This window comes from Dendrobates tinctorius, unplaced genomic scaffold, assembly GCF_039654945.1.
Source record: "Dendrobates tinctorius isolate UK_male_01 unplaced genomic scaffold, ASM3965494v1 ptg000303l, whole genome shotgun sequence".
NCBI lineage: Eukaryota > Metazoa > Chordata > Amphibia > Anura > Dendrobatidae > Dendrobates > Dendrobates tinctorius.
In genome coordinates this window covers 3,304,323-3,331,879 of record NW_027361970.1, presented here as the reverse complement: position 1 = coordinate 3,331,879, position 27,557 = coordinate 3,304,323, and positions in this window count along the sequence as shown.

Below are 27,557 nucleotides of genomic sequence, written 5' to 3'. Positions count from 1 at the left end.
TGCTTGGAAGCAACGAAGGATCTCTCTAGCAGGTTAACTGATTGGGCGGCGTTATTCCCACGAGTCATGACCCTCCAAACAGCGTTCATGAAGGCAAAGTGTTTGTTTTACGTGGGCAGTATGGTTGCAAAGCTGAACCTTAAAGGAATGTCCAGAAGGGCACCACCAGGAGTGGAGCCTACGGTTAAATTCGACTCCACCTGGGAAACCTCAACCATGCCAGCTACAGAACAGATGCACACATTGCAAGCTTAATTCCGTTAACGAACGAGACTCCGTCATGCCCCGCGGTCCGAGTCCGGCTTACTAGAGGGACACGCGAGGCTCTGGCACGTGTGATTGGCCAATAACTGGTGTGTCATGCCCTTACATGTCCGTGGCTGCATGTGCGCTACACTGAAAAGGCCAGCGTTTGTCGCTTACAGGTGCAGATAACCCGCTGAACAACGTTAGTGACGGGGATCACTGATTACAATTATTACCCGCGAACGATGATTTCCCAGTAAGTGCAGGTCAACCGCAGTTCCGGAATTAGGCCTAACCGTCATTCCTGAAAAAATGAAAAACTTACGTGTGCAAACCACAGGTGCTGTAGCTTGCTTAACAGCTCGCCAGCCGTTCTCACGGCCAGTATGGATTACACATGATTGCACAAAGGTGAGAAAGGGTACCGTATCCCCGGATAACATGTATGGATAGCGTACACATTCAAAATATATGTCAATACATCAGGAGGCAGGCTCAGACGGTGTTAGGCCCAGTATGGCTTGCACGTGATAGCACAAAGGTGAGAAAGGGTACCGTATCCCCGGATAACATGTATGGATAGCGTACACATTCAAAATATATGTCTATACATCAGGAGGCAGGCTCAGACGGTGTTAGGCCCAGTATGGCTTGCACGTGATTGCACAAAGGTGAGAAAGGGTACCGTATCCCCGGATAACATGTATGGATAGCGTACACATTCAAAATATATGTCTATACATCAGGAGGCAGGCTCAGACGGTGTTAGGCCCAGTAGGGATTGCACGTGATTGCACAAAGGTGAGAAAGGGTACCGTATCCCCGGATAACATGTATGGATAGCGTACACATTCAAAATATATGTCTATACATCAGGAGGCAGGCTCAGACGGTGTCAGGCACAGTATGGATTTGACGGCCCAGACTACACAGCGGAGGAGCAGGGAGAGGTAAAGATTGCAAATGCTGGGGCCCTGCCCAAGCAAGGGGGGCCCACTCGTGGGCGTCGGTACTGGCACTGGGCCCCTCATAGTACGGCGGTGTGTCTGACGGCGGGTGTGCACCACCACCGTCAGAGACACTTGATTGCACTATGAGGGACCCTGTGCCAGTGCCCACGCCCAAGAGTCGGCCTACCCACCTGTCCAGGGCAACGGCACTCGCACGGTGTCGTGTGCTAGGTGCTGACCCCGGCCATGGGGGGGGAGGCAGCACAGTTAGGGAGTTTTAGAAAGTGGCATATGTTGATGTTGGACATTCAGCTGATGCAAAAGGCGAAATAGGTCAAGTCCCAGGAAGAGGTGGACCAAAGCAAGCCATTTTTCTGTCACCCTATGTGTCATCAGGGGAAGGTGGGACAAAATCCTTGGAAACCCATGTATGGTTCATTTTAATGAAGGTTAGATCATCCACATTTTGGGTTGACAGACGGGTCCTTTTTTCTGTCAGGATTGATCCAGCTGCACTGAAGACTCTTTTCGATAGCACACTTGCAGCTGGGCAAGCGAGCTCCTGTAAGGCATATTGTGCCAATTCAGGCCAGGTGTCCAGTTTAGCGGCCCAATAGTCAAAGGGGAATGACCTGTGTGGGAGGAAAAGTAGTTTGTAACCATAGTTGACAACTGCTGTCTCCTGTCACTTTCCATTGATGCAGTATTACCAGTTGTGTGAGCGGTACTTGAAAAATCAGTCCACAACATTGTCATGAAACCCCTGTCTCCAACGCCACTTCTGCTGTGTGCACCATGAACACCTCTGCCAAGCTGCCCCCGGCCCGTACGGCTCGTGTGAGAACCATCACCGCTGCTGTGTGCTGGGAATGCCTCAAGCAACCGATTTACCAGAGTTGCTTGTTTATTAGCCAATATTAGGTCAAGGTTCTCCTGTGGCATGATGTTTTGTAATTTGCCTTTATAGCGTGGATCTAGGATGCTGGCCAACCAGTAGTCGTCATCGTTCATCATTTTGGCAATGCGGGGATCCCTTTTTAGGATCTGCAAGGCATAATCTGACATGTGGGCCAATGTTCCCGGTGTCAATGATGCACTGCGAGTGCTGGTTGGAGGAGCACTTTCTGGCAAATCCACATCCCTCCAGTCACGCACAAACCCTGTACCAGACCTTGCCACGCCAACATTTTCACTTGCCCCACGAGATGCATCCTCCTCCCCTAAGTAATCATCCCCATCATCATCCTCCTCCTCCTCTTCTTCCTCCACCTCGTCCAGGAGAGGTCCCTGAGCAGACAATGGCTGAATGTCATCAAGGATTCCCTCCTCCTCTTCCTCCTCATCAACATTGGCTGCAGACGCCTGCTCCTTAAGGTGCGTCAAAGTTTGCATGAGCAGACGCATAAGTGGGATGCTCATGCTTAGGATGGCGTCGTCTGGGCTTACCAGCCGTGTGCATTCCTCAAAACACTGAAGGACTTTACAGAGGTCTTTCAGCTTCGACCACTGCACACCTGTCAACTCCATGTCTGTTCTCAAAGTGCCTGGCCGTGTATCCTCCCACAAATGCATTATGGCCTGCCTCTGCTCGCACAGCTGCTCCACCATGTGCAGGGTGGAGTTCCACCTTGTTGCAATGTCGATAATGAGGCGGTGGTTGGGAAGGTGGAGCAATCGCTGCAGCTTCTGCATACGAACGGAGTGTACAGGCGACCGGCGGATGTGCGTGCACAGTCTTCGCACCTTCTAGAGCAGAGCTGTTAACTCCGGATAATTTTTGAGGAAGCACTGCACCACCAGGTTCAAGGTGTGAGCCAAGCAAGGTATGTGGCTGAGTTTTGAAAGGCCTATGGCTGTCACAAAATTACGGCCGTTATCACTAACTACCTTGCCTGCCTCAAGATGTACACTGCCCAGCCATGACTCAGTTTGACGCTTTCCACTAGCTGCTCGATAGGGGGACACCTCGTGTGTAACAGTGGCAGCTGCAGATGGAGTGCTCGTACGACTGCGCTCTGTGGACGAGCTTTCGCTTCTGGAGGAGGAGGGTCGAACGCCTACAGCCAACTGTTTGCTATACCGTGGGCTAGGCAGCACTGTCCCACCACCGCTGTCCCCTGTGGACCCTGCATCCACCACATTAACCCAGTGCGCAGTGATGGACACGTAACGGCCCTGGCCATGCCTACTGGACCATGCATCAGTTGTGAGGTGCACCTTTCCACTCACTGACTGCTTGAGTGCATGGACAATGCGGTCTTTTACATGATGGTGGAGGGCTGGGATGGCTTTGCGAGAGAAGAAGTGGCGACTGGGTAGGTCATAGCGTGGTACTGCATAGGCCATGAGTTCGCGGAAAGCTGCCCTTTCCACCAACCGATAGGGCATCATCTCAAACGAGATTAGTTTGGCAATGTGGGCGTTCAAACCCAGTGTACGCGGATGAGAGACTGAGTACTTTCTTGACCTACTCATAGTGTCTGGGAGGGTGAGCTGCACTTGAGAGCTGCATATGGTGGAAGTAGCGGTGGACAGGGCGGACTGAGAGAGGGTTGATGATGGTGATGGAGTTGGTGTTCTTTCTGATGGCCTAGATTCAGTATTTCGTTGATATAACAGTGGGATTCCCTGACTGCTGTGGCCTTGCAACGACACCTCAACATTTGCTGCTGTGCTAACCGGTGGGCTTACAGTGGGGGAAACAATGTAGCGTTGCTGACTACCTTCTTTGTGATCAGTTGCACATGTGGAACTTGAGGTTTGGTGTTGTGTCCACGCTTGCAAGTGCATGCTGCTTAAATGTCTAAGCATGCAACTGGTATTCAAATTTTTCAGATTTTTCCCTCGGCTAAAGGTCTTTGCGCACTTCTTACAGATAACCTTGGCCTGATCATGAGGATTTTGTTCAAAAAAGTGCCACACTGCACTCTTCCTACTTTGGCAGACATTTTGCGGCCTAGCACGCTGTGATCTTTTGACCCTCTGGACAAGCTGTCCAGCAACTCTTTTGATTTTTGGAACCTGTCTTTGGAGTGCTCCGGGCCTGCCAGATAACAGCTGTTGCGATGTCGATGTCTGCTGTGGATGCTCCTCATCTGAGCTATTGGAAGCAGCACCCTCTTCCCCCAATGGATGCCAATCTGGGTCAACAACTGGGTCATCCATCACCTCCTCTTCAATGTCATGTGCACCTTCCTCTGTGTCACCGTGTATGGTGGTATAGTGTGCAGGAAGGGGCACCTGAGTCTCATCAGGGTCAGAATCTGGCTCTGTACACTGCGAGGACAATGTAGTGCTCTGAGTGAATGTACCAGCAGAATCATCTATCAGCGGCTGTGCATCAGTGCACTCCATGTCAGATTCATCTTGGCCTGGGTAATTCACCATTTCACTTGATAATCCAGGCATGGTATGTGAAAACAGCTCCATGGAGTAATCAGTAGTATGGCCTGCGTCATCCTTCAATCTTGGTTGGGGTGAAGGACACAAGGAAAGGTGTGGTTCATGAACATGAGCCTCCAATGACGACTCAGTGCTTTTACTTTTTACAACTTCAGAAGAGGAGGCGATAGAGCAGGAGGCTGAGTCAGCAATGTAAGACAAAACTTTTTCCTGATGCTCTGGCTTTAAAAGCGGTTTGCCAACTCCTAGAAAACTAAGCCTTCGAGGCCTTATGGAGCCAGACGATGACGCAGGCTCAACACCTCCTGCATTCGGTCCTATTTTGCTCTTGCCACTACCATCAGATCCACCACCAACCCCATCATTACCAGCTGCCAACCCCCACCCAATTCCACGGCCTCTTCCACCAGCCTTCCTCATTTTTTGTAGAAATGTAGACAAAATCCAACAAACTATATAGTAATGTAAAACAAGGTACAAGGTGTCTATAGGACAGGGGAGATTTTGAATTTCTGCACACACTTGTGGACACTGGACACTTATGGATTGTGTGAGGCCCACTGAATATCACAGCGCTATGTCACAGGCTCGATGGCACAGGTGTGAAAAAAGTGACTACAGGATAAGGGAGATTTTGAATTTCTGCACACACTAGTGGACACTGGACACTTTTGGATTGTGTGAGGCCCACTGAATATCAGAGCGCTATGTCACAGGCTCGATGGCACAGGTGTGAAAAAAGTGACTACAGGATAAGGGAGATTTTGAATTTCTGCACACACTAGTGGACACTGGACACTTTTGGATTGTGTGAGGCCCACTGAATATCAGAGCGCTATGTCACAGGCTCGATGGCAGAGGTGTGAAAAAAGTGACCACAGGATAAGGGAGATTTTGAATTTCTGCACACACTAGTGGACACTGGACACTTTTGGATTGTGTGAGGCCCACTGAATATCAGAGCGCTATGTCACAGGCTCAATGGCACAGGTGTGAAAAAAGTGACCACAGGATAAGGGAGATTTTGAATTTCTGCACACACTAGTGGACACTGGACACTTTTGGATTGTGTGAGACCCACTGAATATCAGAGCGCTATGTCACAGGCTCGATGGCACAGGTGTGAAAAAAGTGACTACAGGATAAGGGAGATTTTGAATTTCTGCACACACTAGTGGACACTTTTGGATTGTGTGAGGCCCACTGAATATCAGAGCGCTATGTCACAGGCTCGATGGCACAGGTGTGAAAAAAGTGACTACAGGATAAGGGAGATTTTGAATTTCTGCACACACTAGAGGACACTGGACACTTTTGGATTGTGTGAGGCCCACTGAATATCAGAGCGCTATGTCACAGGCTCGATGGCACAGGTGTGAAAAAAGTGACTACAGGATAAGGGAGATTTTGAATTTCTGCACACACTAGTGGACACTGGACACTTTTGGATTGTGTGAGGCCCACTGAATATCAGAGCGCTATGTCACAGGCTCGATGGCACAGGTGTGAAAAAAGTGACTACAGGATAAGGGAGATTTTGAATTTCTGCACACACTAGTGGACACTGGACACTTTTGGATTGTGTGAGGCCCACTGAATATCAGAGCGCTATGTCACAGGCTCGATGGCACAGGTGTGAAAAAAGTGACTACAGGATAAGGGAGATTTTGAATTTCTGCACACACTAGTGGACACTGGACACTTTTGGATTGTGTGAGGCCCACTGAATATCAGAGCGCTATGTCACAGGCTCGATGGCACAGGTGTGAAAAAAGTGACTACAGGATAAGGGAGATTTTGAATTTCTGCACACACTAGTGGACACTGGACACTTTTGGATTGTGTGAGGCCCACTGAATATCAGAGCGCTATGTCACAGGCTCGATGGCACAGGTGTGAAAAAAGTGACTACAGGATAAGGGAGATTTTGAATTTCTGCACACACTAGTGGACACTGGACACTTTTGGATTGTGTGAGGCCCACTGAATATCAGAGCGCTATGTCACAGGCAGAAATTGGCTAGTGTATCACAAACTACAAGGTGTATGTAGAATTGGGCAGAATAGGAATCTCCCTAGAGTGTAGGTCTGTAAGAACGGAACAAGTCCTCCACTTATCCTTCCACAGTGACACACAGCTTCACTGTGGCTGTGATAACAGCCGTTACATGGTACTGTGTGAGGAGCGTACACCGCTGTATGGTGTGAAAAAATGCACGCTCAGTACCTCAGCAGGACAAAAAAAAAAATTGGGATTGCTTTTAAAAAAGCAGTTTGCAGAGCAGTGGGTAAACAGCAATGCAGCTGTCAGGAAGCCTTAGAAGGCAGCCTAACAACCAACACCGCTGATCCACCACAATATAGCCTCCCCTTGCACTGCACACACAGTGACTGGTGTGTTGTACAGGCAAAATCGCTAGCAGCAGAAGCAGTTTTTTTTTCTTCTTCCCTGCCTAACGCTCTCCCTACAGAATCAGCAGCAGCAACCTCTCCCTATGCTAAGATCGGCAGAAGTAAGATGGCGGTCGGCGTGCACGCCCTTTTATAACCCCTGTGACGCCCACCAAAGCAAGCCAATCACTTGCATGCCCTTCTGAAAGATGGTGGTGACCCCTGCCTATGTCATCACGTTGCCCACAGTGTCCGTGGATCCTGATTTTTCGACCCGTTTCGCTCAACTCTATCCCTGAGCAGTGGATGGGATTTATAGAAATCCTAAGCACACTGTGTTGACGAGGCATAAACTCACCAGAGGTGTGGGTTACAAGTGTCAGAATGTCAATTTTTGTTCCGGAGATGCTAGTCTCCGCAACAGAAATTTACACAGTAAAATGTGTTGGATGCAGTAAATCCATAATGTTCAATGAACACATGCAGATTTAACTGCATGATGGAACGCAGTGTTTTGGATGCAATGAAAATGCACTGCATTAAATACCTCTGCAACCTTATTGATGCAAAATACACTGATGGCATTGGTTACAGAAGAATTTTTAAACTATTGAAGGCATCAGTGAGCACAGTTGGGGCCATAATCCAGAAGTACAAAGAACATCTTTTCACCATAAACTGGCCATGAAAAGGCGTTTTCCACAAGATTTCAGACAGAAGAGTTAAAAGAATTATCAAAATAGTTGTCCAAGAGCCAAGGACCTACTGTGGAGAGCTACAGAAAGACCTGGAATCAGCAGGTACAATTATTTCAAAGAAAACTATAAGTAATGCACTGAACCTCCATGGCTGTATGTATGTTCACCACAAAATATTCCATTGCTAAACAAAAAGCATATTAAAGCATGTTCAAAGTTTACTCAACAACAGTACAAGCCTGTGAAATACTGGGAGGATATAATCTAGTCCAATAAGACCAAAATTGAACTCTTTGCCATAATGCGGTTTGTTCTTCGTAGCCAAAGATCACAGATGACTTCAGGGTTTAGAGAAAGATCTATGACTGTCGGCCTGGAGGTGACTGATGAGGCCAATCCAGGCCCTGCAGGCTCACGCATATAGGTAACATAAGTAAGTAGATGTGGTCAGGACAGTAGATACCGCTTGGGGTGTTTGGAGGTGGGAACATCATGGTGTGGGGCTGTTTTTCAGCATATGGCACTGGCAAACTTCATCTAATTGAAGGAAGTATGAATGGAAATGTACAGAGACATTGTTGAATAAAGCCTGGTGCCATCTACCATGATAACGCCGGTTTCAGTATGCATTTGGCGGTGCATGCGTCCTTTTGACGGTGCGCCGAGCGCAACAAAAATGCAACAGGTTGCGTTTGGCGCTGTTCGGTGCACCGTCAAAAGGACGCATGCGCCGCCAAACACATACTGCGCACGGCCTGCGTCCCCAGTGATAAAGATAGGGGACGCATGGCGCATGCAGCGTAATGCGCCCGGAGGCGGAGCTACCAGCGGAGGCGCGGCAGGGGGCGGGGCTTAGCAGCGGCCGTGCGCAGCCCGACGCTGCGGCCGTAAACGCTAATGTGAAACTAGCCTTATAAAGATGAAATGAGGGTGGACATTTCATCAGACAATGATCCCAAATTCACAGCCAAGGAAACTCTCAATTGGATTCAGAGAAAGAAAATAAAGGTGCTAAAATGGCCCAGCCAATTACCGGACATGAATCCTATAGAGAAAATGGGACGCCCTCACACCCAGGGCAGTGGGGTGTTCGGTACCGGGCCCGATGGTCCTCAGTGGGAGATGGCACGGTAGCTGGAACCCGGCCCGTGGCCCTGGGCACCCATTGTAAATGTTCAGTGTCAATGTGTAAGTCGTGACGCCACCTGTGGTGTTTGGCAATGAAGATGTAAGCCGACGCTGCAGACAGATCCTCTGGGACAGATGGTGTGGTGTAGCAGTGATGTTATAGCCCTCCACAGGCAGGGCTGTAGTCCCAGGGCAGAGTAGGTGAAGTGACACGTAGATGGTGCGGTGTCAGGCGCAAGGGATGTAGCAGTGCTGGGCAGGTTGGCGCAGGAATAAGTGGAGGACACCAGGGCATGTAGTTCCAAAGCTTTACTCACAGTCTGTTGTACAAACAGGTGCCTGCCTCCGTGCCATGTCCTCCGGGTCACTCCTTTCCAACACTCCGCCAACATGTGCCTTTCTGAACACCTCCTCTTACAGCGCCTTTAAATGAAGTACTCCTAGTACTGAGTTACACTGGAGTTCCTCCTGTCCGATGTTCTTATGAACTCTACTTTTACGGCAGACAGCTGTAGCCTGCTTCGGGGTCTTCTTGCTACTAAGTCCCGGCTCACTATCCAGTTGCTGTTGTGCCCCCAAGTCTTGTGTGGGAATAAAGTGGTCACTACTTCTATTCCTCCGGTGTCTGCTGCAGGACCATTAGTTTCCATACAACCTCGGGGACCGGGCCCCGGCCTTGCGTTTAGAACTTCTAGGAAGGGTTCTCTTCTAACCCACGTCCTCTGTTCCCTTTTACTCCTCACGTTCCGTACTAGTCTTTCTTTCTATGGAGAATCAGGCTTTCAGTCTATGTTGCTCTCTCTCTTCCTTTCCCGTGCCAGCAGACCCAGGTCACTGGGATCTGCTGCAGCACTTCCATCCTTCTATCCCTCTCTCCAGGGATCTTCTTCTCTCCAACTCTCTAACCAACTGACTGACTGTTGTCCTAAACTCTTCCCGCTCCTTGTAATGTAATCTAACTCCACCCACCTCCAGAACGTTTCGTGTTCCAAGCAGGGAGCCACCAGTGGGTGCTTTGCTATACTCCAAGCAGGGAGCCGCCGAAGGTGCTTTGCTACACTATTTTGTGGTGTGGGGTGCAGGTGTTGGAGCGTGGTCAGGAGTCTCCACCTTACCTGGATGGTGGGATACCACACCTACGGAGGAGGATGTGCAGTACCTCTGTGGCGACTGAGCCTCAGGGGCGCCACAAAAATTTATGAAAGGAACTAAAGCTCAGAATTCATAGAAGATTACCATGGAAGCTTCAGGATTTTTTACAAACCTCCAGTAGATTATATATTCAGGATTATGTACTCTAAACAGAACCAGAAAAAGAATAATCCCTAAAAATTAACTTTTAATTCAATCACTAAAAAGCATAATACAGTAAAATTACCTCAATACATAGGGAGGTAGATAAATAGATAGAGGGTCAGATAACGAAATGGTTCAATAATTCACAGATATTAAGGGCCAAAAACTACTTTGCCCTAGTATGCCCTACCAAGACCCTTCCTGACCGCGGAGGTTGGCACCCTAGTTGTTGACGATGTGGCGCCCCCTCTCAATGTCGGCGTCCCTAGTAACGCCCTAGACCTCCCTACATATACAAAAATAGGAGACACAAAAAATACCCACACTCACACCCACAATGCCGAAAATAGTGGAGAGACAATTATTGTCTCGTGCTAAAAAAAAGTGCTAGGTGCTGTAAACTTATCTCGTAGTATAGGACTGTGTTGTGAGCTCATTTTCGGGTTTGCCTCTGGCTTCTGGTGAGGGTTATGGAGCTGACTGTGCTGACAGAGGAGTAGTGAGTTCTCAATCTGGACTCCCTCTGTTGGTGAAGGGAGGTAATGAAGCTGATCTAAATAGCAGAGACCGGCCACCTGAGGAAGAGGACTGCGATTGGACATAAGGAGTTTCTGATTGGATTTAAGGCAGCCGACTCCCTAGTTTTTTGCTGGTGATTTTTCCTGACTCTGGCTTCTGGTTTCCAGTTTGGTTCCTGACTTCCTAAAGCTAAGTTTTCTCTGCTATTGTTCATATGAGTTTTTGTCTGGTTTACTTAGTTTTTGTGTTCAGCCTGCCCTGGCTGGGACTGGGCTGAATCCCCATTTTGTCTCTGATCAGTTGATCTCTTTTGCTCTGTCTTCAGAATATACCTGAGTGCTGATATAGTGATTTGAAGTCTAGCGACTTCAGGGCCTTTTTCTATCAGACGTGTTGGACATTCTTTTTGGCAGGGTTTTTTGCGTGATTGCAGACAGCAGCTTTTCTTTCCTGTCCTTTCTAGTTAGCAAGGGACCCATTGTTTGCTCAGCCTATCTTTCTACCTGTGTCTGTGTTTTCATCTTGTTTCACCGACAATACATGTTGGGGACTGTCTATTGCTTTGGGGTCTGCTCTGGGGCAGTTTAGATTTTCCCTTTCTTTCTTTAGGCTTATGTAGTTCTACGGCCGTGACGAGGCGTCTAGGACCACCGTAGGCACGCTCCACGGCTACTGCTAGTTGTTGTGGATAGGATCAGGGGTCTGCAATCCGCTAGTTACCAACCTCTCCGGTTTTCTGGGCTTAGCTTGCTTTTTGTTTTTTCCTCCTCGGTGACTCATTCATAACAGGACTGTAAACTTATCTCGTAATAGAGGACTGTAAACTTATCTCGTAGTCTAAAAATTCTTAATAATTCACAGAATGGGTATCAGCAGAAAAAATAGAACTTATCTCATAGTCAAAAAAAATTATACTACCTTGCTGAAGTAAATCAAACCCATAATAGAAAATCTTAGAAAAAACGTATACAGAGAGATCAATGTCTCTAGTCTACAATAAAAGTACACATATTTGTTCAAAATTGAAAACCAGCAAAAAACACTGTAAACACTGCACACTTAAATAATGGAAAAAAATAGTATCTGTTAGACAGCTGTTGCACATGCGCATAAATTTAAATCAGCCCAATATGTCCTGAGGCTCAGTCAACCTCAAAAGATGCACACAATGTCAAAATGAGCAACAGTATTGATATAAGGCGGTACTTCATGAGGTTTAAAGTTGAATCACCTCCACACCTAAATTCCTCATAGGGCACAATAAAATATAACACCGTGCAGTAACCCTTCATATATGCAAGCAAAATAGATGAACTATATCAGACATCCTCCCCATGGCCGTGTGGAGGACAATGAGAATTCATATAAAACATCGCATTGCACTCTTCAGCTTTTCACATTTCATATATAGTGCAAGGAAATCTCAGTCTTGCAGGGTTAATACTGCTCTTTAAAGAAAAAAAAAAATGCCACATGAAGTCTGTCAAAGAAAATGTGCAGCGTATACTTATCAGCCATAGATGTAGGCAGAAACCCAACGCATTTCCCCCTCAATATTCATGAGGGTTCATCGGAGGTCAGTTACTAGGGGCTCAATCTCCCTAGTAGAGTTGAGCGACTTTTGGTTTTTTAGGGTCGCGTTTCGTTTCGTGAAACCCGACTTTTCCAAAAGTCGGGTCGAGCAAGATCGTCCGATTATAGGGAAAAGTCGGGGTCGTCCCGAAACACGAAACCCAATGTAAGTCAATGGGGAATAAAAGTCGGCAGTGAGAGGAGGACAGGAAACACACCAACAGTGCCCATTTGAATGCCAAAAGCATCAATTCTTCTTACTTAAGCTTGTCAACCTTAATTAACTTCATAATACAAGTTACGCACTGAAAAATGGGGGTTATTTGGCTACAGACTGTGGGGGGGGAGGGCTGGCTCCAGGTTTTCATGTGCCCTGGGCGAAAGAGCGCCCCTTTAACACATACCACAACTCATCATGCTCCGATACGGCAGAGAAATAGCGGTATAGTACAATGAAAAATACCTCACTTTTTACATCTCATGACAAGGCCCATCTATTTCTCCATACAGAATCATTGGTCCCATATAATGTTTGAAACAGTATATGATGAGCTCCACATAATGCTACAGTATATGTTGGTCCCGATGGATGAAGCTCTACTGTCTTATGGGCCCAAATAATGCTCCAAACATAATGGGCCCCATTTCTAATGCTCTAGTGTATAATGGGCCCTGTAAATGCTGCTCCAGTGTCTGATGTCCACCTTTGGAATGTTCCAGTGTATGGTGGGCCCCATCTATCATTCTCAGACGGTGTTAGGCCCAGTATGGATTGCACGTGATTGCACAAAGGTTAGAAAGGGTACCGTATCCCCAGATAACATGTATGGATAGCGTACACATTCAAAATATATGTCTCAGGAGGCAGGCTCAGACGGTGTTAGGCCCAGTATGGATTGCACGTGATTGCACAAAGGTTAGAAAGGGTACCGTATCCCCAGATAACATGTATGGATAGCGTACACATTCAAAATATATGTCTCAGGAGGCAGGCTCAGACGGTGTTAGGCCCAGTATGGATTGCACGTGATTGCACAAAGGTTAGAAAGGGTACCGTATCCCCAGATAACATGTATGGATAGCGTACACATTCAAAATATGTCTCAGGAGGCAGGCTCAGACGGTGTTAGGCCCAGTATGGATTGCACGTGATTGCACAAAGGTTAGAAAGGGTACCGTATCCCCGGATAACATGTATGGATAGCGTACACATTCAAAATATATGTCTCAGGAGGCAGGCTCAGACGGTGTTAGGCCCAGTATGGATTGCACGTGATTGCACAAAGGTTAGAAAGGGTACCGTATCCCCAGATAACATGTATGGATAGCGTACACATTCAAAATATATGTCTCAGGAGGCAGGCTCAGACGGTGTTAGGCCCAGTATGGATTGCACGTGATTGCACAAAGGTTAGAAAGGGTACCGTATCCACAGATAACATGTATGGATAGCGTACACATTCAAAATATATGTCTCAGGAGGCAGGCTCAGACGGTGTTAGGCCCAGTATGGATTGCACGTGATTGCACAAAGGTTAGAAAGGGTACCGTATCCCCGGATAACATGTATGGATAGCGTACACATTCAAAATATATGTCTCAGGAGGCAGGCTCAGACGGTGTTAGGCCCAGTATGGATTGCACGTGATTGCACAAAGGTTAGAAAGGGTACCGTATCCCCGGATAACATGTATGGATAGCGTACACATTCAAAATATATGTCTCAGGAGGCAGGCTCAGACGGTGTTAGGCCCAGTATGGATTGCACGTGAATGCACAAAGGTTAGAAAGGGTACCGTATCCCCGGATAACATGTATGGATAGCGTACACATTCAAAATATATGTCTCAGGAGGCAGGCTCAGACGGTGTTAGGCCCAGTATGGATTGCACGTGATTGCACAAAGGTTAGAAAGGGTACCGTATCCCCGGATAACATGTATGGATAGCATACACATTCAAAATATATGTCTCAGGAGGCAGGCTCAGACGGTGTTAGGCCCAGTATGGATTGCACGTGATTGCACAAAGGTTAGAAAGGGTACCGTATCCCCGGATAACATGTATGGATAGCGTACACATTCAAAATATATGTCTCAGGAGGCAGGCTCAGACGGTGTTAGGCCCAGTATGGATTGCACGTGAATGCACAAAGGTTAGAAAGGGTACCGTATCCCCGGATAACATGTATGGATAGCGTACACATTCAAAATATATGTCTCAGGAGGCAGGCTCAGACGGTGTTAGGCCCAGTATGGATTGCACGTGATTGCACAAAGGTTAGAAAGGGTACCGTATCCCCGGATAACATGTATGGATAGCGTACACATTCAAAATATATGTCTCAGGAGGCAGGCTCAGACGGTGTTAGGCCCAGTATGGATTGCACGTGATTGCACAAAGGTTAGAAAGGGTACCGTATCCCCGGATAACATGTATGGATAGAGTACACATTCAAAATATGTCTATACATCAGGAGGCAGGCTCAGACGGTGTCAGGCACAGTATGGATTTGACGGCCCAGATTACACAGCGGAGGAGCAGGGAGAGGTAAAGATTGCAAATGCTGGGGCCCTGCCCAAGCAAGGGGGGCCCACTCGTGGGCGTCGGTACTGGCACTGGGCCCCTCATAGTACAGCGGTGTGTCTGACGGCGGGTGTGCACCACCACCGTCAGAGACACTTGATTGCACTATGAGGGACCCTGTGCCAGTGCCCGCGCCCAAGAGTCGGCCTACCCACCTGTCCAGGGCAACGGCACTCGCACGGTGTCGTGCGCTAGGTGGTGACCCCGGCCATGGGGGGGGGAGGCAGCACAGTTAGGGAGTTTTAGAAAGTGGCATATGTTGATGTTGGACATTCAGCTGATGCAAAAGGCGAAATAGGTGAAGTACCAGGAAGAGGTGGACCAAAGCAAGCCATTTTTCTGTCACCCTATGTGTCATCAGGGGAAGGTGGGACAAAATCCTTGGAAACCCATGCGTGGTTCATTTTAATGAAGGTTAGATCATCCACATTTTGGGTTGACAGACGGGTCCTTTTTTCTGTCAGGATTGATCCAGCTGCACTGAAGACTCTTTCCGATAGCACACTTGCAGCTGGGCAAGCGAGCTCCTGTAAGGCATATTGGGCCAATTCAGGCCAGGTGTCCAGTTTAGCGGCCCAATAGTCAAAGGGGAATGACCTGTGTGGGAGAACATCGATATGGGAGGAAAAGTAGTTTGTAACCATAGTTGACAACTGCTGTCTCCTGTCACTTTCCATCGATGCAGTATTACCAGTTGTGTGAGCGGTATTTGAAAAATCAGTCCACAACATTGTCATGAAACCCCTGTCTCCAACGCCACTTCTGCTGTGTGCACCACGAACACCTCTGCCAAGCTGCCCCCGGCCCGTACGGCTCGTGTGAGAACCATCACCGCTGCTGTGTGCTGGGAATGCCTCAAGCAACCGATTTACCAGAGTTGCTTGTTTATTAGCCAATATTAGGTCAAGGTTCTCCTGTGGCATGATGTTTTGTAATTTGCCTTTATAGCGTGGATCCAGGATGCTGGCCAACCAGTAGTCGTCATCGTTCATCATTTTGGCAATGCGGGGGTCCCTTTTTAGGATCCGCAAGGCATAATCTGACATGTGGGCCAATGTTCCCGGTGTCAATGATGCACTGCGAGTGCTGGGTGGAGGAGCACTTTCTGGCAAATCCACATCCCTCCAGTCACGCACAAACCCTGTACCAGACCTTGCCACGCCAACATTTTCACTTGCCCCACGAGATGCATCCTCCTCCCCTAAGTAATCATCCCCATCATCATCCTCCTCCTCCTCTTCTTCCTCCACCTCGTCCAGGAGAGGTCCCTGAGCAGACAATGGCTGAATGTCATCAAGGATTCCCTCCTCCTCTTCCTCCTCATCAACATTGGCTGCAGACGCCTGCTCCTTAAGGTGCGTCAAAGTTTGCATGAGCAGACGCATAAGTGGGATGCTCATGCTTAGGATGGCGTCGTCTGCGCTTACCAGCCGTGTGCATTCCTCAAAACACTGAAGGACTTTACAAAGGTCTTTCAGCTTCGACCACTGCACACCTGTCAACTCCATGTCTGCTCTCAAAGTGCCTGGCCGTGTATCCTCCCACAAATGCATTATGGCCTGCCTCTGCTCGCACAGCCGCTCCACCATGTGCAGGGTGGAGTTCCACCTTGTTGCAATGTCGATAATGAGGCGGTGGTTGGGAAGGTGGAGCAATCGCTGCAGCTTCTGCATACGAACGGAGTGTACAGGCGACCGGCGGATGTGCGCGCACAGTCTTCGCACCTTCTGGAGCAGGGCTGTTAACTCCGGATAATTTTTGAGGAAGCACTGCACCACCAGGTTCAAGGTGTGAGCCAAGCAAGGTATGTGGCTGAGTTTTGAAAGGGCTATGGCTGCCACAAAATTACGGCCGTTATCACTAACTACCTTGCCTGCCTCAAGATGTACACTGCCCAGCCATGACTCAGTTTGTCGCTTCAAGTACTCGGCCAGCACCTCGGCGGTGTGTCTGTCGCCCAAACACATCATCTGCAACACAGCCTGCTGACGCTTTCCACTAGCTGCTCGATAGGGAGACACATCGTGTGCAACAGTGGCAGCTGCAGATGGAGTGCTCGTACGACTGCGCTCTGTGGACGAGCTTTCGCTTCTGGAGGAGGAGGAGGGTCGAACGCCTACAGCCAACTGTTTCCTATACCGTGGGCTAGGCAGCACTGTCCCACCACCGCTGTCCCCTGTGGACCCTGCATCCACCACATTAACCCAGTGCGCAGTGATGGACACGTAACGGCCCTGGCCATGCCGACTGGACCATGCATCAGTTGTGAGGTGCACCTTTCCGCTCACTGACTGCTTGAGTGCATGGACAATGCGGTCTTTCACATGATGGTGGAGGGCTGGGATGGCTTTGCGAGAGAAGAAGTGGCGACTGGGTAGGTCATAGCGTGGTACTGCATAGGCCATGAGTTCGCGGAAAGCTGTGCTTTCCACCAACCGAAAGGGCATCATCTCAAACGAGATTAGTTTGGCAATGTGGGCGTTCAAACCCAGTGTACGCGGATGAGAGACTGAGTACTTTCTTGACCTACTCATAGTGTCTGGGAGGGTGAGCTGGACTTGAGAGCTGCATTTGGTGGAAGTAGCGGTGGACAGGGCGGACTGAGAGAGGGTTGATGATGGTGATGGAGTTGGTGTTCTTTCTGATGGCCTAGAATCAGTCTTTCGTTGATATAACAGTGGGATTCCCTGACTGCTGTGGTCTTGCAACGACACCTCAACATTTGCTGCTGTGCTAACCGGTGGGCTTACAGTGGGGGAAACAATGTAGCGTTGCTGACTACCTTCGTTGTGATCAGTTGCACATGTGGCACTTGAGGTTTGGTGTTGTGTCCATGCTTGCAAGTGCATGCTGGTTAAATGTCTAAGCATGCAACTGGTATTCAAATTTTTCAGATTTTTCCCTCGGCTAAAGGTCTTTGCGCACTTCTTACAGATAACCATGGCCTGATCATGAGGATTTTGTTCAAAAAAGTGCCACACTGCACTCTTCCTACTTTGGCAGACATTTTGCGGCCTAGCACGCTGTGATCTTTTGACCCTCTGGACAAGCTGTCCAGCAACTCTTTTGATGTTTGGAACCTGTCTTTGGAGTGCTCCGGGCCTGCCAGATAACAGCTGTTGCGATGTCGATGTCTGCTGTGGATGCTCCTCATCTGAGCTATTGGAAGCAGCACCCTCTTCCCCAAATGGATGCCAATCTGGGTCAACAACTGGGTCATCCATCACCTCCTCTTCTATGTCATGTGCACCTTCCTCTGTGTCACCGTGTATGGTGGTATAGTGTGCGGGAAGGGGCACCTGAGTCTCATCAGGGTCTGAATCTGGCTCTGTACACTGCGAGGACAATGTAGTGCTCTGAGTGAATGTACCAGCAGAATCATCCATCAGCGGCTGTGCATCAGTGCACTCCATGTCAGATTCATCTTGGCCTGGATAATTCACCATTTCACTTGATAATCCAGGCATGGTATGTGAAAACAGCTCCATGGAGTAATCAGTAGTATGGCCTGCGTCATCCTTCAATCTTGGTTGGGGTGAAGGACACAAGGAAAGGTGTGGTTCATGAACATGAGCCTCCAATGACGACTCAGTGCTTTTACTTTTTACAACTTCAGAAGAGGAGGCGATAGAGCTGGAGGCTGAGTCAGCAATGTAAGACAAAACTTTTTCCTGATGCTCTGGCTTTAAAAGCGGTTTGCCAACTCCTAGAAAACTAAGCATTCGAGGCCTTATGTAGCCAGACGATGACGCAGGGTCAGCACCTCCTGCATTCGGTCCTATTTTGCTCTTGCCACTACCATCAGATCCACCACCAACACCATCATTACCAGCTGCCAACCCCCGCCCAATTCCACGGCCTCTTCCACCAGCCTTCCTCATTTTTTGTAGAAATGTAGACAAAATCCAACAAACTATATAGTAATGTAAAACAAGGTACAAGGTGTCTATAGGACAGGGGAGATTTTGAATTTCTGCAGACACTTGTGGACACTGGACACTTTTGGATTGTGTGAGGCCCACTGATATCTGAGCGCTATGTGACAGGCTCGATGGCACAGCTGTGACCAAAGTGACTAGAGGATAAGGGAGATTTTGAATCTCTGCACACACTTTTGGACACTGGATGGACACTTTTGGATTGTGTGAGGCCCACTGATATCTGAGCGCTATGTGACAGGCTCAATGGCACATCTGTGACCAAAGTAACTAGAGGATAAGGGAGATTTTGAATCTCTGCACGCACTTTTGGACACTGGACACTTTTGGATTGTGTGAGGCCCAATGAATATCTGAGCGTTATGTGACAGGCTCGATGGCACAGCTGTGACAAAAGTGACTAGAGGATAGGGGAGATTTTGAATCTCTGCACACACTTTTGGACACTGGATGGACACTTTTGGATTGTGTGAGGCCCACTGATATCTGAGCGCTATGTGACAGGCTCGATGGCACAGCTGTGACCAAAGTGACTAGAGGATAAGGGAGATTTTGAATCTCTGCACACACTTTTGGACACTGGATGGACACTTTTGGATTGTGTGAGGCCCACTGATATCTGAGCGCTATGTGACAGGCTCGATGGCACAGCTGTGACCAAAGTGACTAGAGGATAAGGGAGATTTTGAATCTCTGCACACACTTTTGGACACTGGATGGACACTTTTGGATTGTGTGAGGCCCACTGATATCTGAGCGCTATGTGACAGGCTCGATGGCACAGCTGTGACCAAAGTGACTAGAGGATAAGGGAGATTTTGAATCTCTGCACACACTTTTGGACACTGGACACTTTTGGATTGTGTGAGGCCCACTGATATCTGAGCGCTATGTGACAGGCTCGATGGCACAGCTTTGACCAAAGTGACTAGAGGATAAGGGAGATTTTGAATCTCTGCACACACTTTTGGACACTGGATGGACACTTTTGGATTGTGTGAGGCCCACTGATATCTGAGCGCTATGTGACAGGCTCGATGGCACAGCTGTGACCAAAGTGACTAGAGGATAAGGGAGATTTTGAATCTCTGCACACACTTTTGGACACTGGACACTTTTGGATTGTGTGAGGTCCACTGATATCTGAGCGCTATTTGACAGGCTCGATGGCACAGCTGTGACCAAAGTGACTAGAGGATAAGGGAGATTTTGAATCTCTGCACACACTTTTGGACACTGGACACTTTTGGATTGTGTGAGGCCCAATGAATATCTGAGCGCTATGTGACAGGCTCGATGGCACAGCTGTGACAAAAGTGACTAGAGGATAAGGGAGATTGGATTGCTTTTAAAAAAGCAGTTTGCGGAGCAGTGGGTAAACAGCAATGCAGGAATGTCAGGAAGCCTTAGAAGGCAGCCCAACAACCAACACCACTGATACACCACTATATAGCCTCCCCTTGCACTGCACACACAGTGACTGGTGTGTTGTGCAGGCCAAATCGCTAGCAGCAGAAGCAGTTTTTTTGTATTCTTCCCTGCCTAACGCTCTCCCTACAGAATCAGCAGCAACCTCTCCCTATACTAAGATCGGCAGAAGTAAGATGGCGGTCGGCGTGCATGCCCTTTTATACCCCCTGTGACGCCCACCAAAGCAAGCCAATCACTTGCATGCCCTTCTGAAAGATGGTGGTGACCCGTGCCTATGTCATCACGTTGCCCACAGTGTCCGTGGATGCTGATTGGCTGAAAAAGAGCGCAAAAGAAACTTTTGAAACGCGACTTTGGCGCGTAAGTCGCCGACCTCGTGGCCGACCTCATCCTAGGGTCGGGTTTCGTTTCATGAAACCCGACTTTGCCAAAAGTCGGCGACTTTTGAATTTTTTCAACTCGTTTCGCTCAACTCTACTCCCTAGCCAAAGTGACCATGCAGTGTGCTGCTTCAGGATTTGAATAGCGTTTGTGTGGAAGAATGGGCCAAAATCACACCTGAGCAATGTATTCCACTAGTTTCTCCATACAGGAGACATCTTGAAGCTGCCATCACCAACAAAGGCTTTTTTTTTTACAAAGTATTCAATAAGGTTCAATAAGTATATTCAATATTTTCCCCTGCATCATTTTTCATTATTGCACATAACTTAATTTATGGATATCTGTGGTTTGATTTCTTTGCCTGTTTGAAGTGAATGGGTTGTTAGTAGTGATAAGCAAACATGCTCGCCACTACTCGTTACTCGCCCGAGTGTCACGCTGCTCACGCCTTGGCTGATTGGCATGAGCCAGGGGTTGTGGCCCCACTGTGCCATAAAACAGACTACCCTGGAAGGGGCGTGACTACGACAGCTACCTCAGTCTTCGCTGGAGCCTCTGATGGTGAGGTCAGGCTTGTGCGGCAGGTAGCTGCTAGGTGCCACTCCAGGGTGGTGTCTGGCTGTGACTGCTGATCCCACTCGGGGACAAGTCACTTGGACAGGTGTGACTGACAGGCAGGCTGAGGCACAGGGCAAGCAGGCATGGCTGAGACACAGGGCAAGCAGGCACGGCTGAGACACAGGGCAAGCAGGCACGGCTGAGACACAGGGCAAGCAGGCACAGCTGAGACACAGGGCAAGCAGGCATGGCTGAGACACAGGGCACGCAGGCACAGCTTGATACACTGGCAGGCAGGCACGGCTTGGAGAACCAGGGCAGGCTGGCATGGACGAGACACAGGGCAGGTTGGCATGGATGAGACACAGGGCAGGCTGGCACGGCTTAAGACACAGGGCAGGCAGGCACGGCTTGAGACACAGGGCAGGCAGGTGTGGTGTACGAAGGAACAGGTAGGGACCTGTTCACACAGCAGGAACGGGTACTGGCTGGAAGGAATGGAATATGGAGGAACGGGTAGGGTCCTGTTCACACAGAAGGTACAGGTACTGATAGGAGGGAGTGGAATATGGAGAAACAGGTAGGGTCTTGTTCAAACAGGAGGTGCAGGTACGGGTACTGATAGGAGAGAGTGGAATATGACAAAGGAGGAGTACGGAGTAGGCAGAACCGCAGGAGAGCGGAGCAGGCGGAGCCTGCATGAGTGCAGAGTAGGCAGAGCCTGCATGAGTGCAGAGTAGGCGGAGCTTGCAAGAGTGCAGAGAAGGCGGAGCTGCAATGTTGCAGAGCACAGAGAGGGAGGACACAGGGAAAGACACAGCAGGGAAAGGAACCACAGACAGGAAGACAAAGGTAGGACAAAGTTTAGACGGGGAGACAGCATGAGACAAGGTACAGGATCCAGGAAATGCTGCCTCCTGGAGGCGGAAGGTTAGGTATAAGACAAAGCTAGGACGGAGACACCGAGGCCAGGATATTCTGCCTCCTGGCGGGCAGACAGAGAATACTAAGCAAGACTAGGAGTATTCCTACAGAGAAAAAGGAGATACACAGGAGAGGACCTGGCAGGCTCAGTAGCAAGATACTAACTGAGTTTAGACATTGCACAGGCAATGTTCCAGTGGGTGGGGCAGGCCTATATAGTAGAGGGCTCTAGGTAATTGGTCAGGGACACATTGGACAGGTGCACCCTGACTCCATAAGAAACAGAGTTCAGGTGCCACCCCCTATACACACAGTCAGGAAACATGAAAACAACAGACAGGAGATAAGAGGGACAGAGCATGGAGCTGGCAGTATACAGAAATCACAGCAAGGCTTGGAGCAGTGAGCAAGTTGGTGAGTGGGGAATGGGAGGCCATGCAGCGATGCCAGCAGGGTTGTTACACTCAGTGTACTCCTCGAGCACTGAGCGGGAACTCAGGTCTCCACCTAGCTATTTTGGCGGTATTCAGAGACCCAATCACCAAGCAGGGATTGGCTGCCAGGCACTGTAACACCGCAACCATTTTTGTTGTGGTCTTGCAGTGATTGACTGGCCACACAGCATCATCAGGGGTATAAGAGACCGGACACCGCCCTGCTTGGCGCATTCAGCTCCGGATTTAGATAGTGTAGGGAGAGCTGCTGCCGAGATAGGGTCAGATTTGGGATTTATTAGTCAGTATGGGGTCTACCATCCTAAAGTACTCAAATCCAGTTAAACCAACAGACCTTCTAAGGACTAATTCTGGAGTATATAGGTTACAGTGTTAGGCAGGCAGGGTACTGTACGTCGCTGTACACACATCGGTGCAAGGCCTGCAGGCACTGTATGTGTGTATATAGATATCATTGCATATATCAAGAGGGTACATTCCCTTACTGTCTGCTGCTGCTACCTATAGGATACATTAACCGTATATAACTAGCCCCAGGTCTAATTGGCTAGGAATTTTTTTTGCCAGGTTAACAGAGTTTATTTTATTGCAAAGCAATCGAGAGCCCTTTTTTTTCTCCATTTGCTTTTTGACACTGCACAATACAGCCAGATCCTTTTCCTAGCACAGCGAGAAAATCCAGCAATTTTAAAGGGGTCCTAAAAATCACTTTTGAGTGCGCAGAGAAATCTTTTTTATGTGGTACGGTAGAGTAGAATTTTTTTGAATGCCTTACACAATTTCTTGACACCATTTTGCTGAAAAAAAAATGCATACAGGCCACATATTTTACAGTGTGGTATATCTGTGACATGCCTCATACATCCGTGTGATAAAAATTTGGGGCATTTTAGGTATAAATTTCATAATTTCATTTTTTTTCTGTCTTTCACTCTAGGTATATACAGCACTATTTTGCCTTTTTTTTTTAAAAAAAACAAAAAAATACAGGCCACATATTTATCAGTGTGGTATATCCGTGCCAGGTCATATATCTCCGTGATCCAGGTTTGGCCATTTTAGCCCGGTATTCCAGTGTTTTCCTGTCTGTCACTCTCATTATATACAGCAACATTTAGCATAAAAAAGAAAAAATACAAGCCACATTTTTGGCAGTGTGGTATCTCTGTGCCTGCTCATATATGTGCGTGCTCTAAGTTTGGGCATTTTAGGCCGCTATTCCATTTTTTTTGCTGTCTGTCACTCAAGTTATATATTGTACAGCACTATTTTGCATTTTTTTTAAAAAAACAGGCCACATATTTGGCAGTGTGGTATCTCTGTGCCAAGCCTCATATATCGGCGTTGTCCAAGTTTGGCCATTTTAGGCCAGTATTCCAGTGCTTTTCTGTGTGTCACTCTAGTCATATATAGCACTATTTAGCATAAAAAAGAAAAAATACAGGCCACATATTTGGCAGTGTGGTATCTCTGTAACAGGCCTCATTTATCTGTGCAAAAAATTTCGCCATTTTAGGCCTACATATTCTAGTGTTTCTGCAGTCTGTTACCGTACTTATTGATACAAATTTGATAAGCAGAAAAACATTTTTAACTACAGGCCAGATAGGTTAAAGTGTGGTTTTCCCGCACACGTATCACATGCAAGTTAGCTCCCAATTCAGCCATTTGTAGTGAAAGTGTATAATATTCTAGTCCAGAGGCGTGGCACGGCTGAAGATGTGAGCAGACGCAGGGAGGGAGCGCTCCAGGACCTATAGCTTATGCTGAATTCCACTGGGCCATAACGGAGTTGATTTACAGCCTCATTACTTCCGAAGATTATCCTGCTCGCATTGGTGCCCACAAAAGACGGTTTTATGGTTGGGGGAGCAAATAAAAAGCCAAAGGTGGCAGCGGTGGGAAAACCAGAAGCCTTCCAAGATGGCGTCGCAGCGTCTACTACAGGTACCCAAGTAGGGAGGGCTGCAGCCTTACATGCAGTGGAGAGGCTGGCAGAGAACACCAGGGGATCGGAGAAGAGCTTCCAGGCCCCATATAAACAGCTGCAGGAGAAATCTGGCTCCACACAGATTAACTCCCAAGATGCCATTAGAGAGAATGGGGGGGGAGGGGAGTAGTACTAGCTCCCATCCACCGCATTCCTGTACACAGGACAATCCTGCAATCTTAGCCACATTCCAACAGAGTACACAGCCTACACTGAAGGACATCCTAGCTGCTGTAAATCACTATGGCACTACCATGTCATCCATCAGTACTCAAATAAGTCAAATTAAAGAGGAAATCTCTGGCATGAGGCAGGGCCTCCAGATAGTTAATGATGGCATGGCAGCATCAGAAGGGAGGATTAGTGACCTTGAGGATAAAATGCCACAGATATCACAAGTTTCTCGCAGACACGAGCAGCAGCTGTCAGCTCTGTTTAACAAAGTTGATGACTTGGAAAACAGACTAAGAAGAAATAATGTAAGAGTTATTGGAGCACCGGGAAAACAGAAGGAACTAATCCGACTGAATTCTTTGAGAAACTGATTCACCAAATTTTTGCTGCTGAGGTCCTGTCCCCACTTTATGCTGTGGAACGAGCCCATAGGGTTCCTACCAGACCCCTTCTGCCGGGAGCTCCCTCAAGGCCAGTTTTAATGAAATTACTCCACTACAAAGACTGGGATGCCATCCTGAGGGCGGCCAGAAATAAAGATTCTATAATGGTAGATGGCCACAGAATATCATTTTTTCCTCATTACTCCGTTGAAATATCCAAAAGGAGAGCTCAATTTACGGATGTGAAAAGACGCCTGAAGAACCTACAAGTTTCATACTCTATGCTGTATCCGGCTAGGCTCAGCGTGGTAGCTTAGAATGAAACATTCTTTTTTGAAAATCCTAAAGATGCTTCACATTGGCTGGACACGAATCAGCAACGGCTTAGACAAGAACAGCGACGCTGAAATATATTTGTTATGGCATGTGTCATCTAGGATCATTTGTTCGGCCATTGTCACTATAACATAACCACTATGGTCCAGTGGACTGTCCACTTTGTTATCCATTATTTGGTCCCGGTGGATCTCTTTAAATTTCAGATTGCTTCATTTTCTGTTTTCAGAGCTGTAGGCTCAGCTCCATTACATTGACTTTTTTGTCATGTTGCGGTTGCAGTTTATAGGGTAAGGGTGGGAAGGGGTATGGTAGTGGCTGTTCTAACTGGGGTTTTTCTTTTTCATAATTTTTACGTGCTGCTGATCTTAGTGCTGCTCTCAGATGCCAGAACAGGTGGAATCCACCTGATAGTCATATTTGTTTATTCCATTTATCTTTCTCACTGTAATGACGGGAAAAGTCAACTTTCTTTCATGTAATGTTCACGGTCTGGGGGATGCTACTTAAAGGGCGGCAATTATGGATTATATTAGACCCCATTTTTCCTGCAATAGTGTGCCTACAGGAGACTCATCTGGAACAAGATAAAATTTCATTCTTGACTCGTGCATGGATGAGCTCTGGGTATCACTCAACATATTCGGGTTATTCTAGAGGAGTCAGTATTTTAGTCCATAGGTCTATCCCTTTTGTATGGATTGCATCTACAATAGAGCAAGACTGTAGACATGTATGTATTCACTGTAAAGTTTTTAATACAGAATTGTTATTGATAATAGTATATATTCCTCCCCCTTTCAATAATACTGTCATGAATGTTATAGCTGGTATTATTGGAAGGACCCCTGGGGTTCCGATGATGTGTATAGGGGATTTTAATAATATCATTCACCCATATCGGGATAAGCACAATGCGGATGCAAGCCTACAACATCACCCTATTTCTAGATTTGGGGAGATGGTGGCGGAGCTCTCATTGTTAGATCTGTGGAGAATTAAATATTAAAGTCTAAGCAGTTCTCGTGCTATTCTAAAACGCATAATACTTTATCTAGAATAGACTTGGTCCTTGGTTCGGAAGAAATATTGCACATGATGGACAAAATTGCATACTTACCCAGCGTACTATCTGATCACTCTCCCATACTAGCTAGTCTTACTGGGTTTGAGTCTTTCTCGTAATTTGTGGTCATTCAACCCTTTCTGGTTACAGATTGTAGACATAGAGCCGATCTCGCTTGCCCTCAAACATTATTTTCGTGAAAATGGTGCTGGTGAGGTATCGCTTAAAATGATATGGGATGCTATGAAAGCCTGTTTGAGGGGGACTTTAATTCAGGGGGTCAGCAGGTCCAAGACTAAATCTAATCAGTTTGGAGTATTTCTTAGGGAACGTGTCCAGGCGACAGAGCATAAATACATATTGTAAGGTAGCGCTTGTTATTAAGGTTGGGGATACTCGCTTTGCAGCCAAATAACCAGATCTGGCACGGGTTTCCATAAAACAATAACAGTCCATGCAGTTTATTCAGGCATCATAAATCCAAAGCAATAGAAAGTTCATATCAATCAGCATAGCGTCCATGACAGAGCTCCACTCTGTTAACCCTGTAGTCACACAGGTTTATGCAATGTCCAATATGCAGGCTCTCTAGCCTCACAGTTATCTCATCCTGTGGCCAGGTTACATCATGGTTGCTTCACCACACTGCAGACATCCATTCCCTCCTCTGGGAACTCTCAGACACGTGCAGCCATTACACACAGGCACTTCAGGAAGGCAGACACATCTTCCAGCGAGACCTTCCAAATGGACCAACCAAGCATTCACTCATTTGACCTACCCTGGCCACCTTATATGGTCCCTAGCCACACCCACCGGATCACTTGGCTATGACCTCATCACAGGTCCTACAAGCACACTCACATAGTATTTACTATAGGCATTTTTAAACACACACCCCTGGGTGGATTTGTAGGTAGCTGGTCACGCCCATCTCACCAGCTACATGGAAAGCTCTCCCTGACACAGTGTAGCAAAAGCTCAGCAGTACCTCTGCTGATCAACACACATATTCAAGCTTCCATCCCAAGGCCAACCACCTTTGGATATATAACAATCATTCAGCATCCTGCCACTTATCCTCTCTCCTGGGACACCCACACAGCGCCCCCTAGCAGACACAGTGGTCAC